Source organism: Octopus bimaculoides, chromosome 18 (genome assembly GCF_046866305.1).
Source record: "Octopus bimaculoides isolate indiv1 chromosome 18, ASM4686630v1, whole genome shotgun sequence".
Taxonomy (NCBI): Eukaryota; Metazoa; Mollusca; class Cephalopoda; order Octopoda; family Octopodidae; genus Octopus; species Octopus bimaculoides.
The window spans coordinates 6,155,939-6,169,571 of NC_142945.1; the positions used below are offsets into that span (position 1 = coordinate 6,155,939).

At 37.1% G+C, this 13,633-nt stretch overlaps 1 protein-coding gene across 1 annotated transcript in view; it reads left to right on the forward strand.

Annotated features, from left to right (window-relative positions):
- LOC106870025 (uncharacterized) overlaps positions 1 to 13,633 on the forward strand; it is a 112,454-nt gene continuing 98,821 nt past the window's right edge. The window contains 1 exon segment of the mRNA XM_089365676.1: positions 1 to 79. The gene's annotated coding sequence lies outside the window, so the exon portion shown is untranslated.

Genomic DNA, 13,633 nt, shown 5'->3' on the forward strand with positions numbered 1-13,633 from the left:
AACAACTGACATGTATGTACATACATGCATGCATTTCTGTCTGGTGATTGTGTCAGAACAGTCTCATAAGCTGATGTTGGTGAGTTTTTTAAATTTTTTCAAAATTTTTCAGTCTTTGTTTTTGGTTTATGTGGCTTTGGTAGGCCTATTGGCTCTTTTTTTTGTTTTCTCTTTGCACCCAACGCACTGGTGATGCAGTTACTATGGTGTAATCTCACTCAGATCTAACTACGAAACCAGATTTTTGCATTTCTATTATGATGGTCCAGGAAGGAATGTCAGCTGTGATGATATGGATGTTCTAAGGCTCTCACACACTAAATATAAGGATAGAAATAATGAATTTAATATTCTTCTTCAAGGATATCTGCAGGAAAAAATTGTGAGCAACAGAGAAAGGAATTTTTGTGGATCAGCTTGGAAAAAGGATTTCTTTCTCTGGGTGAGAAAAGGAAGTGAAAGCATATAAGGTTTCTATGTGTTTTGTGCCCGGATTTGCTGTTTCATGGCTGTGACATTGGGAAAGCAAATCTATTCCCAGGTCTTCTGTATCTTTATCGACATAGGCTTCAGATTTTCCTTTTTGTCTTGAAAGTAGAGCAGGGAACTTAACCAAATACAGACTTTCAGCTCCTTCTGTGTACAGGATTTGCATGGGTGTTTTTTTTTTGTTTTTTTTTTCATTTAATTTATAGACCTCTGTAGCCCCCATTATGTGATCCTTCTAGTCTATTTGTATGGAGTTCAAGCAATCAGGAGAAAGGTTTTCTGCTGCTAAGTGAGACAGACTGTCATGAGTAACTGTAATTACAGGAGAATCGAAGTCATCAGAGCAAGCTAACATTATATGCTAATTGCATGGGAGTCGCTTCATTGGAGAATTCCAACATTATGTGCTACTCCTTTAGAAATGGACAAACTTGCTGCTGACAACTAAATATTTTATCCATGAATATATCACTCCACCTGTAGACAATATATGAACCACAGAATATTCAGATGGTTTTTAAGAAACCTGTCGACTCAGCCATACATTTCTCTACACTTGTGTATTGCTGTTTCATTCTATATCTCACTTTCAAATCCAATGGCTCTGGATTTGACTAAAGCCCTGTGAGGAGTACTCAGTAGTTTTTCTCACAAGATGGGAAACTATTTCAAGAGTTATTGGATCCATGTCACTTAATAACACTTATTGGTAACATGTCATTGCCATGTCAAATAATAGGCTGCACTATAACCCATGATATAAAGCTGTTACTCTATCAGCCCTTCCTTGAAAAGTATCATAATAGTATTTGGTGAAACATACTTTTCTTTAACCATTTAGCATTTATATGGGCCATATCAGGCCCAAATATTCTTCTTTTGTGTTCAAACTGGTCAAATCTGGCCTCTTACACCTACCTACAATGTCATTCAGAAATAAATAATCATACCTTTGATGTCTCAAAGCCATGAAATAATGCTGCATTAATTCAAAACAATGTGAATAAATAAGCATTACATTTGACAGTAATCTGAATGTCTTGGAAGTTAAACAGTAATTCAGATTTTGATAACATCTTGGATATCTTACAGAAAATTATAATCTCCACTATGGCCTTGTAACTTGCATTCTCTGTTGTGTGTGTGTGTGTGTGTGTATTTATCATTTTTACATCTATTTTAAAATTCTAGCATGGATTAGACAAAACTTTTGAAGCAGCTCTCTCTACAGCTGGCTGCTCTTTCACTAATCTTTACTTGTTTTCTTCAGTAGTGATACCTTTTTCATTCCATTGGTCATCACATGTTTACTGGTGAAAGTAAATACTGGTGAATAATACATCATTGTCTTGCACTTTGACGGTGCTGTCACCTGTCACTGCGTGACAACTGGTGTTGGTATGTTTACATCCCCATAACTTAGTGGTTTTGCAATAGAGATGATGGAATGAGTACCAGGCTTAAAAACAAGAAAAAATATTGTGGTTGATGCATTTGACTAAGAATCACCTTTTGCATTAGCATTGCATGACAGCTGTAAATGAGTACCACTCTCGTACAAGGGAGCTCTTTCATTTCTAATCTTCTATGAAAGCATGTCTAGTCATTGGGAAAGGTTAACTTGCTTGGAAATTGGCAAGGGTTGATGGCAGGAAGGGCATCCAGCTATAGGAAATGCACCTCAACAAATTCTGTTCAACCCATGCGAACATGAAATGAAAAAGTTAATGCTAAGATGATGATGATCTATCTATTCAAGTTGTTTGAAAGTGCAATAGAGGTAGTAGGCTTTGAGTTAGAAATTATATTCAGATCTATGTGGCAGGTAAGTTCTTTTGAGAGGAATGCTTATCTGAATTCAGTGTTACTTTTTTCTATATCAGGGTTAACAGGATTTTAGGTGTGGCCCATAGCATTATCAATTACCAACAATACCATGTTTCTTTGTAGTATCTTTTCATTGCTGGACAAAAATATTATACAAATCACTGGGAAATTTTCAATTTTTCCCCAGAACCTTGTTTCATTTGCAAATCACAGACACACTTGTCTTTCATAGCCACCTTTATTAATTGTAACATTTCTGAATGCTAACAAAGGCTGTGTATTTGTGTGGGCATACATTATCGTCTCTGTCCTTTTTATCTCTTAAGATGTAGGCTATGTGCAAAGGAGATTTGGGTGCTGAACCAACCATGTAAAAGTTTCCTTGTCCTCATTATATAGTGTCCACTTTTCATTGCTTGCATGGATCAGATGGAATTTGTTGAGGCAGATTTTCTGTGACCGGATGTCCTTGCTCTTGCTAACCCTCTCCTGTTTCCCAGGCAAGGTAATATTTCCCATGGTCAGACATTCTACACAGAAGACTGGAAACAAACATTCTCATTTACAACTATCAAAACAAAAGGTACACACAAACGTACATGTGCGTGTACACACACACACACACACACACACACACACACACACACACACACACACACATTCAATTTCGATCTGCCAAATTCACTTGCAAGGGTTTTGTTTGCCCATGGCTATATAATGGATAATTTTCCTAGGTTCTGTGCAAGCTTTTTAATCACATAATAAATCAAAATGACATATTGATTTATATAAGTACTTCTTGATGTTACTCAAGTTAACCATTTTGGCACCACTAACAATGGCTGAGTCTACTTCTGGTTCATTGATGCAAAGTGCCTGATTTTAAAATTCTACATGATTATTTTGAAGAAGAAATTTTTGAAGTCTGATTTCAGACACCAACTTAATAGAGTAATTTATTTTACTATACCTCTCCGGATGTTTGATTATTTTTATAGTTAATTGAAACAGAAAAATAGTTACAAAAGGGTTTTAAAAGCTAATTGGAATGGGTCAGCTTGTGTTAAATGTCGGTGGATATCAGGCTTTTGCTCGTTTTACATCAGTTTTTCAACACTAGTGTGGGTTAATCGATTATATTATTGAGATACTGTTTTGTAGCCAGATGCCCTTCTCAGTTTTCCCCGTGTCTTTGAAGATGGTGAACCAATGACTGATCAATTGACAGGAGAAATGGCAGCATCATTGCCTGTGGTGAAATGATTCTTTGTTAAGTACACATGTAAACAAATAAGCACACACTCTCAAACAGGCATATCTGTGTACATTATCATTTTGTCATCCACTTTCCCATTTTTACATGGGTAGGACAGAGTTTATTACATCTGGTTTTCTACAGCTTGATGCCCTTCCTATTATGAACCCTTGCCTGTTTCCAAGCGAAATAATATTTTCCCATGGCTCTGTTTTTGGGAAATATTGGAAATGAATGACAACTTGTATGATAGTAACCCCTTTACAACTCTCCCTCTCTCTCTCTGCTTCCATCTATAAAATCCATTCATAATGACTTTGGTCAGTGTGGAGCCAGAAGAAAGTGGACAACACTGCTGCTCAGCAGGACTAAATCCAAAGCCATATGGTTGGGATGCTAATTTCTTAACGATGCTTTTATACCTGTGCCAGGCTACTGTGAAAATTATTGTTTACATTTTTTCTTGCATGAGTTGAAGGCTGAATTATGTCCTCAAAGTTTTTACTGAATGTTTATTGCTATATTTGATTGATCCAACCTGTTAGATACACCCCTTCTCAAATCACAACTATAAATTAAAGGGGTCGTTCAAAGTGCACATGATCACATACATCTACACACACACACACACACAGAGGCTCATTCATGTGTGTGTGTGTGTGTGTGTGTGTGTGTGTGTGAGTGTATACATGCTTTTCCATATGTGCAATTATGTTTTCGGTCACTAAAGTGCATCTAGGTTCATTTCTGCACAGATGCAGCTGCTTACTCACTGGATTACACTGCACTGTCTTATGCTGTACTTGCTCACTGGCTAAACTCACAGATTTACAGGCATTACTCGCAGGATTACGCTACATTCACTCACCGGCTTATGTGCACTCACACGCAGGCTCGCAGGCTCTTACTTGCAGAATTACACTGCACTCAGTCTTAAATGCACTCCCAGGCTTACTGGCATTTACAGGTTTTACAAGCACTTACTGGCTTACATGCATCTCTTTTTATGCACCCACACAAACATGTGCACACTTACCCCCACACACTCAAAATTATCCTGTCTCAAGTGCTCATGCATGCAGTTATTCACTTCTTATCTACTCCTCAACGATATGCTGTTATATCCACTTACATAGATTTACATACAAATATAATCCTTTTCATTTCGATACCAAACATGGCAGCATTAGTGTAATTATTGTACATTAACGTGAAATTGCTTTAAATGGCCGTGGTAAATCTGGGTCCTCAACAATTTGCACCTCTCAAGCCAACAGGTCTCCAAGGTCTACAGTTAGAATATTTGCTGCTGCCAGCAATGTTTTCACTCTTGGTCGGCTTCACCCAGGCTTGCATCTGTGGTTTCCATGCTCATTGATGGCCTTGATTTACTCTCGAACTTGGAACAGGTGAAATAGACCACTCGTCTTTTGATTGGAGGCAGCCATACGTTGCATCCATTGTGATGCAACAGATGCACTGTTGCAAGTGGGCCACTTTAGGTAAGCAGAAGTGGTGATGTAGGATGTAATGTGTGTATATCTTCATCATCAAATCACTTGCCGAAGGTGTCATGCAATAATTTATCTAAAAGTGCATCAACAGCTTATTCTAGGAGTGTATTGTCTTAACAACTTTGTGCTGTGGTATATTATACCATCTTCCACTATTTCTTTTTTTATACCTCATATCTTTGTGTCTGTGTTGATGGATAGTTTTAAGTGAACTGTTAGAGGAAGTATTTTTCATTAATTGGATTGTAACAGCTGTTTTTGTTAGACCAAGAAGGAACACCATAGTTTTTTTCTTTTTCTTTTTTCAAACACCCTCTCATTGGAAATGTTGGAATTACAGTATGGTAGTGAGTGTTTGTAAGGTTTTTTTTTTTTTAATATTTAGCTAGACAAGGGAACCAAGCCATTTAATCCTGCTGGTGTTTTTGTAGCTCTTAGGGAGAGAGAATAGGAACATTGTTGATTTGTAAGTTCAGAAGAGTGAAACATTGTACTGTTTCAGCTAATTTTATTCAATGATGGTACAAGACACTTAAATGCTCTGATGTTTTGACCTTGTTACATGTAATACGTAAACAAAAAGTGAAAAAACATTTTTGAATTTGTGTATTTTTGGTTGTGAGATGAGATTCCTTTCATTCATTTGTGATGAGTTGATGAACATGCACCCTTCCCGCTAAGGTGGTGAATTTAGAAAGTGTTGTTGATAGAAGGGGTGTGGTTTTGGTAATTGGAGAAACAGTTGCTTATTGAACTTCATTTGAGCAAAAGCATTTTAGCATAACGTTTATGAGCGGGTTTCCCTCTTGGGGGATTGGCATATTACAATTATATCAGGTGTGTTGGGGCTCTGTGGAACGATTTGTAAAAAAATGTCAACAAAATTCACTGCTTTTTATTCAACACTTTTCATGCTAAGTTGCAGAAAGTACTCTTTCTCTCTCTCTCTCTCTCTCTCTCTCTCTCTCTCTCTCTCTCTCTCTCTCTCTCTCTCTCTCTCTCTCTCTCTCTCTCTCTCTCTCTCTCTCTCTCTCTCATGTATGTGTGTGTGTGGGTACATACCCATTGTATTGTGGGCTTCCATACGGTTTCCATCTACCAATTTCACTCACATGGCATTTGTTAGTCTGAGGCTACAGCAGAAAACCCTTAACTAAGGTACTATGCACTAAAATAGAACTTAAGATTCCATGGCAAGAAATTGAACTCTGTATTTACACAACCTTACTTATTTTTCACCACCAGCAAACGAAAATAAAAGCTCATAATAACAGGATTTGAATTTTGGGCAGTAAGGTACTAAATTGGATGCAAGCAGTAAAACATGTACAAGGTGCATTTCAGAAGTTTTGAGGCTTTTCAGGTGAGACATTAATTTCAAATAAGTACAAAACCCTAATCTTGTTCGAAGTAGGATCTTCTGGCTTCACAGTGCTCTTGTGTAATGCTCCAACCACTCTACAAAGGCCTCATGGAAGTCCTTCCATGTGAAGGTGTGTCACTGCTCCTTCAGCTTGAGGAATAACTTACAGTCATAGGGAGAAAGGTCTGGACTGTAGAATTGATGAGGGACAGTTTCGATGCCATCTCTGTCAAATAGTTGGTTATCAGGATGGAATTGTGGACTAGTGCATTGTCCTTGTGCTGGTGCCACCAACCCTAATGGTGGTGCCTTGGCCTTTTCTGGTAAAATCTCTTCCTGAACAGCTTTGAAACACCCACAAGATACTCTTTGTTGACCCTCTGGCCAGACGGACTCCAATAAATGTAGATGATCCCTTTGCTGTTGAAAAGGGGATCACCATAGGACTCTTGGACTTACTTTGCCAAGTTTCCTTGCGTCAGTGTAAAACAGATGCTTGGCTGATACAAGTTAATCCATAAGCAGTCTTGAGCATTTCATAAGTTTCTATAGTATTTTTATCTGGTTTAACTCCTAACCTTATTTAATAGTCAGCTTCCAAATTGTCTTCACACCTGACTGCAAACTAGTCAGCTGTGACAAGCAGTGTTTAACAGGGCGTGTTCAAAGGTCTGCTACAGATGTCTCCTTCAATCTGAAATAACAAAAGTTAGCAGGTCAGTAATGTATAATAATGATATAATAAAATTTGAATAATTGAGGACATAGGTGCAGGCGTGGCTGTGTGGTAAGAAGCTTGCTTCCCAACCATATGGTTCCAGGTTCAGTTCCACTGCGTGGCACCTTGGTCAAGTGTCTTCTACTCTAGCCTTGGGCTGACCAAAGCCTTGTGAGTGGATTTGGTTGATGGAAACTGAAAGAAGCCTGCTGTATTTATACATATATATATATATATATATATATATATATGTGTGTGTGTTTGTGTCTGTCTCTACCATCGCTTGACAACTGATGTTGGTGTGTTTACGTCCCCCATAACTTAGCGGTTCGGCAAAAGTGACTGATAGAATAAGTACCAGGTTTACGAAGAATAAGTCCAGGTGTCGATTTCTTCAACTAAAAGCCACTGCTCCAGCATGTCCACAATCAAAATGACTGAAACAAGTAAAAAAGTAAAAGAGAGAACAGTTATAACTGCCTCTCCCCAAAAAGTTTTAAAACTTCTGGAACGCACCTCGTATATTTTAGTGTCTTAGATGGCCGGCATCCTTAGATTCTTCCTCATTATTGCCGGTTAATATAGGATTGGTGCTAGAAGTAGGAATTTATAAAGGAAAATAGTGTACATGGGCTTGGTAATAATAGATATCATACCACTTTTAATTAGCATTATTACTTACTATGTAATAGTAGTTACTGTGTCTTATTAACTTAACCGTTTACACCCTTCCAGTCTCTGATAACCTCATTGAGATCTACCACATTCTTCAGTGAGAAATAACTACAAAGGCCAGGCTTCCTCTTCATAGCCTGAAAATACTTGACTCTTGGTCTATTGCTAACACTTCAGAAAGTATAAATAAGATTTACAGTACTATATAGTACTATTGACATATCTAGTATATATGTTCATTCCATGATTTTCTGCAGTTTTTCCAGACTTTTGCTAGTATGGATTAAAGGGACTGATTTACTCTTTACTTGGCTAAAGACATGCTTATCTGTGTTAACATCTGTCAGCGGAGTCAACAAAGAAGTCTCTGTCTCTGGTCGATTGATTTGTTGGAAAAAGCAGTCAAGTCAGTGCATAAAGGGGCAAAATATTTCATTTGTTTATTGTCCGTTTTTCAATACTAGTATGAGTTAGCTGTGATTATTTAAGGCAGCATTTTGAGACTGGATGCCCTTCCTGTTGCAAACCCTTGACTGGTTTTCAAGTATGGGATCTTTTATTCTGTCAGTGTTTGAAATCACAAAGCAACCAGTAGTAATATATACAAAGAATGTCAACATTCACATGTGTGCGCACACACACACACACACACGCACACAGGCACATGAGTGCACGATGAGCTTCTATACAGTTTTCATCAATAGTGCCATGACATGTACATGCACATGCATACTGAAACAATAGCTCTTACGAGGCTATGCATTTGCTAATAGCTGTGTATATTCTTTTATGTTGATAAAAATTTCGCTCCTTTCCATGAACCAAACCCAGAGTGTTAACTTTACAAGACCTGGTTTGCAATAGAGGAAAATTGCTAAATAGTACTTAGAACAGCAACAATAATACTACAGAAATACTTGAAGTTGTTGTACTTGGTGTCTATGATAGTAGGAGGGGAAACTGAGATAAAGGAAATAGCGTAGGCTGATTAACAATGTGTACTTCAAGTTTGCCGTGTCAGCCAAACCGCTTGTGATGGTTTTTATTTTTATGACAAAGAATTATTAGAAATTCATTGGAACTTTTTTGATAAGCAGTATTATGTTTTATTTCAGTTAATCAAAAACTGGGTTTCTTTGTGCTGAAAATAAATATAATGTAAAATTGAGTAGAATGTATCCAGTAGGATGTAAATACATTAATGTGCTTGTTTCATACTCTCCTTAACTCTCTTGTGAGGAAGTTGGGCATGTTATTTGCATGAATTGTTGGAGCTTAAATGTTTTAGTTTCCTAAGCTTTCTCAAAGGTTTCATAAGGGAATGGTAGCAGCTTCGGCACAGACTGGTGTAATATGTGTGATTTACCTATTGTATTTGGTGGCATAAAAGATGCACAGACATGTTAGATGCACACAAAAGGTAGTCACATCATCAAAATCTCAAAGCTGCAATATAATGCATGATTAATTGAAAACAGTGTGGATGAATAAGTATTAATTTGATATAAAAATCTGAATGCCAAAAGGTTAAACTCTATAACATTGGGGAAAGAAACCTGGCTGTTTCTTGCAATAAATACATCCTAATCAAAATTTTTCATGGGCCCTTAAAATACCACTGTGGCTCTCCAGCTTGTTATTTTGCTTGCATGGACCCCATCAAAATTTTATATGAACCCTTAGGGGTCATTTGGGCCACAGTTGAGAACTACTGGTGTAAACGAATGTCCTTCATTTCTAATCTTCTGTGAAAATGTCTGGTCATGGAGAAATATTACCTTATTTGGAAACAGGTGAGGGTTGATGACAGAAGGAGTATCTGGCCATCGAACATGTCACAACCAATTCTGTCTGACCCATGCGAATATGGAAAAGTGGCTGTTGAAAGCAATATTGATGATAATTCTCAAAGACAGTATTTTTAACAGAAATACGGTAACAAAAGGATAAAGTGATGGCAGGAAAATAAGGGGCAGATATGTTGTTGGTTCTTTTTAATATCATTACCATTTGAAAGATTTAAAATGGATTATGCTTGATTTTAAATTTTGGTTTACTTTTTGATAACCTCGTTAAGTTGGATAGGCTTAACATTCCTCTCTTGAGGCCTTTCAACATTTTTTCTTAGACTTTATTAATTAGATTTGAAGTGACTTAATAAAGTAATTTTTTTTTATATATATAATATATTGTGCGAAACAGCCATGTTTATCAAGGACAGCTGTGATATAATGTACACTTGATTTAAGTAATCTGTAAATTATGAACAGAAATTTCTATAAATTAATTTTAAGAACAACATTAACTGTAAAAGTCTTGCTGGTCTTGGGGTGTGGGTATGTGATGGCATTGATACAGTTCTTTCTGCAAACCAATTGCAAAAACATTTTCCCTTATTCCTTTGACTTTTTAAAGGTTTAAAATTGAAATGGAAAAATAATTATATTTTCTTTAGATTCTTATAAAAGTCACAGATGCAGCTTTGTGGTTAACAAGCTTGCTTCTCAACCATGTGATCTTGGATTCAGTCCCACTGTGCAGCACCTTGGGCAAGTGTCTTCTGTTTTTTTGCGCCAGGCTGACCAAAGCTTTGTGAGTGGATTTGCTAGACAGAAACTAAAACGAAGCCCGTCACATATATTATGTGTGTTTGAGTGTACCAGTGTCTTGACATCATGTGAGAGTTGTAAACGGGCATCATTCATACAAGTCTTGTTGTTCCATTGGAAACCTCTCTGGCCATGGAAAAATATTACCTCGCTTGAAAACAAGTGAGGGTTTAGCAACAGGGAGAGCACCCGTCTGTAGAAAATCTGCCCGCACAAATTCTGTCTGATCATGTAAGCATGGAAAAGTGAACATTAAATAATAATGACATGTCTTGATACTCATTTTACTATCATTTAGCATCACACTTCCTCTGCACATGCTTCATCTTTCCTGAGACTCTACTTTTTGCTTAAAGTTTGCCAGAACTTCACACACCACTATAATTTCAATGTGGTTTCATCGAGCACTAATTGTCACTTAGCACAGTAAATGCCTTGAGTTTTTCCTCATTAAATTCTCTGTCTTCTGTGTTTAAAGTATTAGCTTCATCTTCGTGTGCATGAGGTTACGTTTCACCTGTGTCTCTTCATTACTGGCATGGAACGCACAATTCTGATTTATTATCAACTCTCAAACCACAAATCAAGTAAAATCTTTCTCCTGGCATTTATGTCTTCTTGCCTGTGTTACTAACAAATGATTTCATTTTTGCCAAATAGTCTTTGAGACCTTTTGGTTCTTGATCATTCTTTTAGTTTTGAAAATTTTCGTAAATCTTCAATAGATTCTACAATATCCTCTGCATATTAAAGCCCTCAAATTCAGCAAGTCTTACATTCTTGTGTTAATGTCTCGGTGATTATAATGACCATTTCATTGAATTCATTATCGATTTTGACTTCCTTTTTTGATATAATACATTTTTGTACATTGTCTTTATTGTAGAACCACTCTTATAGTGATCCACTGACAACAGCAATTCTAGTGTCTTAAAAATCAAAATTATTTTTAAGTCAGATTTTTTTGTTAACAATAAAGCTAATATTGCTGTTAACTAAAACTTTTGACTGAATTTATGCTTTGTTCCCCCTCCCCATGTTGTAAGCTTTCTTCTCAAAGACTTTGGTTACATATACCTGATATAAGTACTTGCTTCACAGCAATCTCTTCTAAAACTATTTACAAATCAGATTAGTTTAAGTCCATGCACTGCTACGAGCCAACACACTGTCACCTGTCTTTGTACCTAGTTTTGTCGTTTGATCTGATAAATGATTGCTATCAGGATATCATTCTACCAATCTCCAGCTAGTTTAACATTTTATCGCTGTCACCCTTCTTTCTATGCAACCAAGTATAATGAAGCAGCAAGAATTGGATGTCTTTCTTCAAATGGCATGACCTGATTTTTCTGGATGCAAGATAAGGGCCAAAATGAGGGCTGTTCACTGTGCCCCCTCATTATCATTGTTACTACTCTATCTTATTATTAAAGGAGAGTAACTGTACTACTTTTGGCATCAACAATAATTTATTTTAAATACCCCACCCCCTGGCAAGTATAGACAAACTACTACTTTTGGAGGTGTCTCAGCAATTTGACCAAGATATATTATGAAGTAAGTTGTCATAACAGGGCAAAAACAAAATATATGCTTTCATATATGTATATATATATATATATAAAGCAGGCATCAAACATCAAAGGAATGTATGTAAAGATAAAGCTGTTTCTTGTGAATTTGTTTTATTAAAATTACTACAGTTTAATGCTCCTAATATTGATTACAGAGGGCAGGCATCAACTTCAGGTTTTTCTCTTTTACTTTTTCTCTTGCTTATATTTTAAATAGTCCAATCTGATGAGACACAAACAAGGTTATTGTAACTACATTAATGAAATTCCATTAGTAGGATAGCATCTAAATGTGCTCTGCTAACAATATTTGCTAATTAACATCAATGTGAGACACTGTAGTCGTCTGGGTTTTGTGTGTGTGTGTGTGTGAGAGTGTAAACATGAGATGGAGAGAAAAGAGGCTACAGTTTCCGTCTCTCAGTGTGAAATGGTTTAGGTATGTGCATCACGTATTTAAGAGTACACATGTAATGCTGCATGCACCATGGTAACTGGATTACTGACTGTAAGGTCAATAGTTCAAATCCAGACATAAATTATTTTTGTTGCATGCTGATGTCACATATTTCACTGTAACTAAAAATTCCATTTCAACAATTTAACTCTGGTGACATTTTGGCTTTTCTTCTTTTTTGTTGCCTTGATTTTCTCTCCTATCGTTGATTTCTTCTTCTTTAGGATAACATGTTTACGATTACGGTATTATCTATGTTGTATTAACCACTATATTTTCTTTTATACATCATCTGTATATTTATGTGTGGTTTCTGTGGAGGAAGAAAACACTTGTCTTTTATTTGACATGTCTTGTAGTAGTAGTAATAGTGAAAATAGTGGATAATGTTGTGAGATTGGATGCTGTTGTTACTTAGAATTTTTATTCTTAGATAAGAAATTACTGTCAGTAGATTCTTTGTACCATAGTGGCAAAATGTCATTTGGTTGGCGCTGCATTTGACATCACCTCCTTGCTTTTTGCAGTGTTTACTCTGTTGTGAGGAGGCGCAATGGCCCAGTGGTTAGGGCAGCGGACTCGCGGTCATAGGATCGCGGTTTCGATTCTCAGACCGGGCGTTGTGAGTGTTTATTGAGCGAAAACACCTAAAGCTCCACAAGGCTCCAGCAGGGGATGGTGGTGAACCCTACTGTACTCTTCCACCACAACTTTCTCTCACTCTTTCTTCCTGTTTCTGTTGTGCCTGTAGTTCAAAGGGTCAGCCTTGTCACACTGTGTCACGCTGAATATCCTCGAGAACTACGTGTGTCTGTGGAGTGCTCAGCCACTTGCACGTTAATTTCACAAGCAGGCTGTTCCGTTGATCAGATCAACTGGAACCCTCGTCGTCGTAAGCGACGGAGTGCCAACAACAACAACTCTGTTGTGAGCATTCTTCACTGTATTCTCTGGTTCTTTCCCTGCCCCCAAAATTTCATCCAGTCATTGACTAACAGATCTTTAGGTTGGACATCAGCTCCATTGGGCTTGCTGGTCATGAGAGAACCTGCTAGTACCATGGGAACTGTTTGTTCTCTAAGTAAAACCTAGTGGCAATCTAAAGCAGTGCTCCACGATGGGTACATCACCACACACTGGTGTACCACA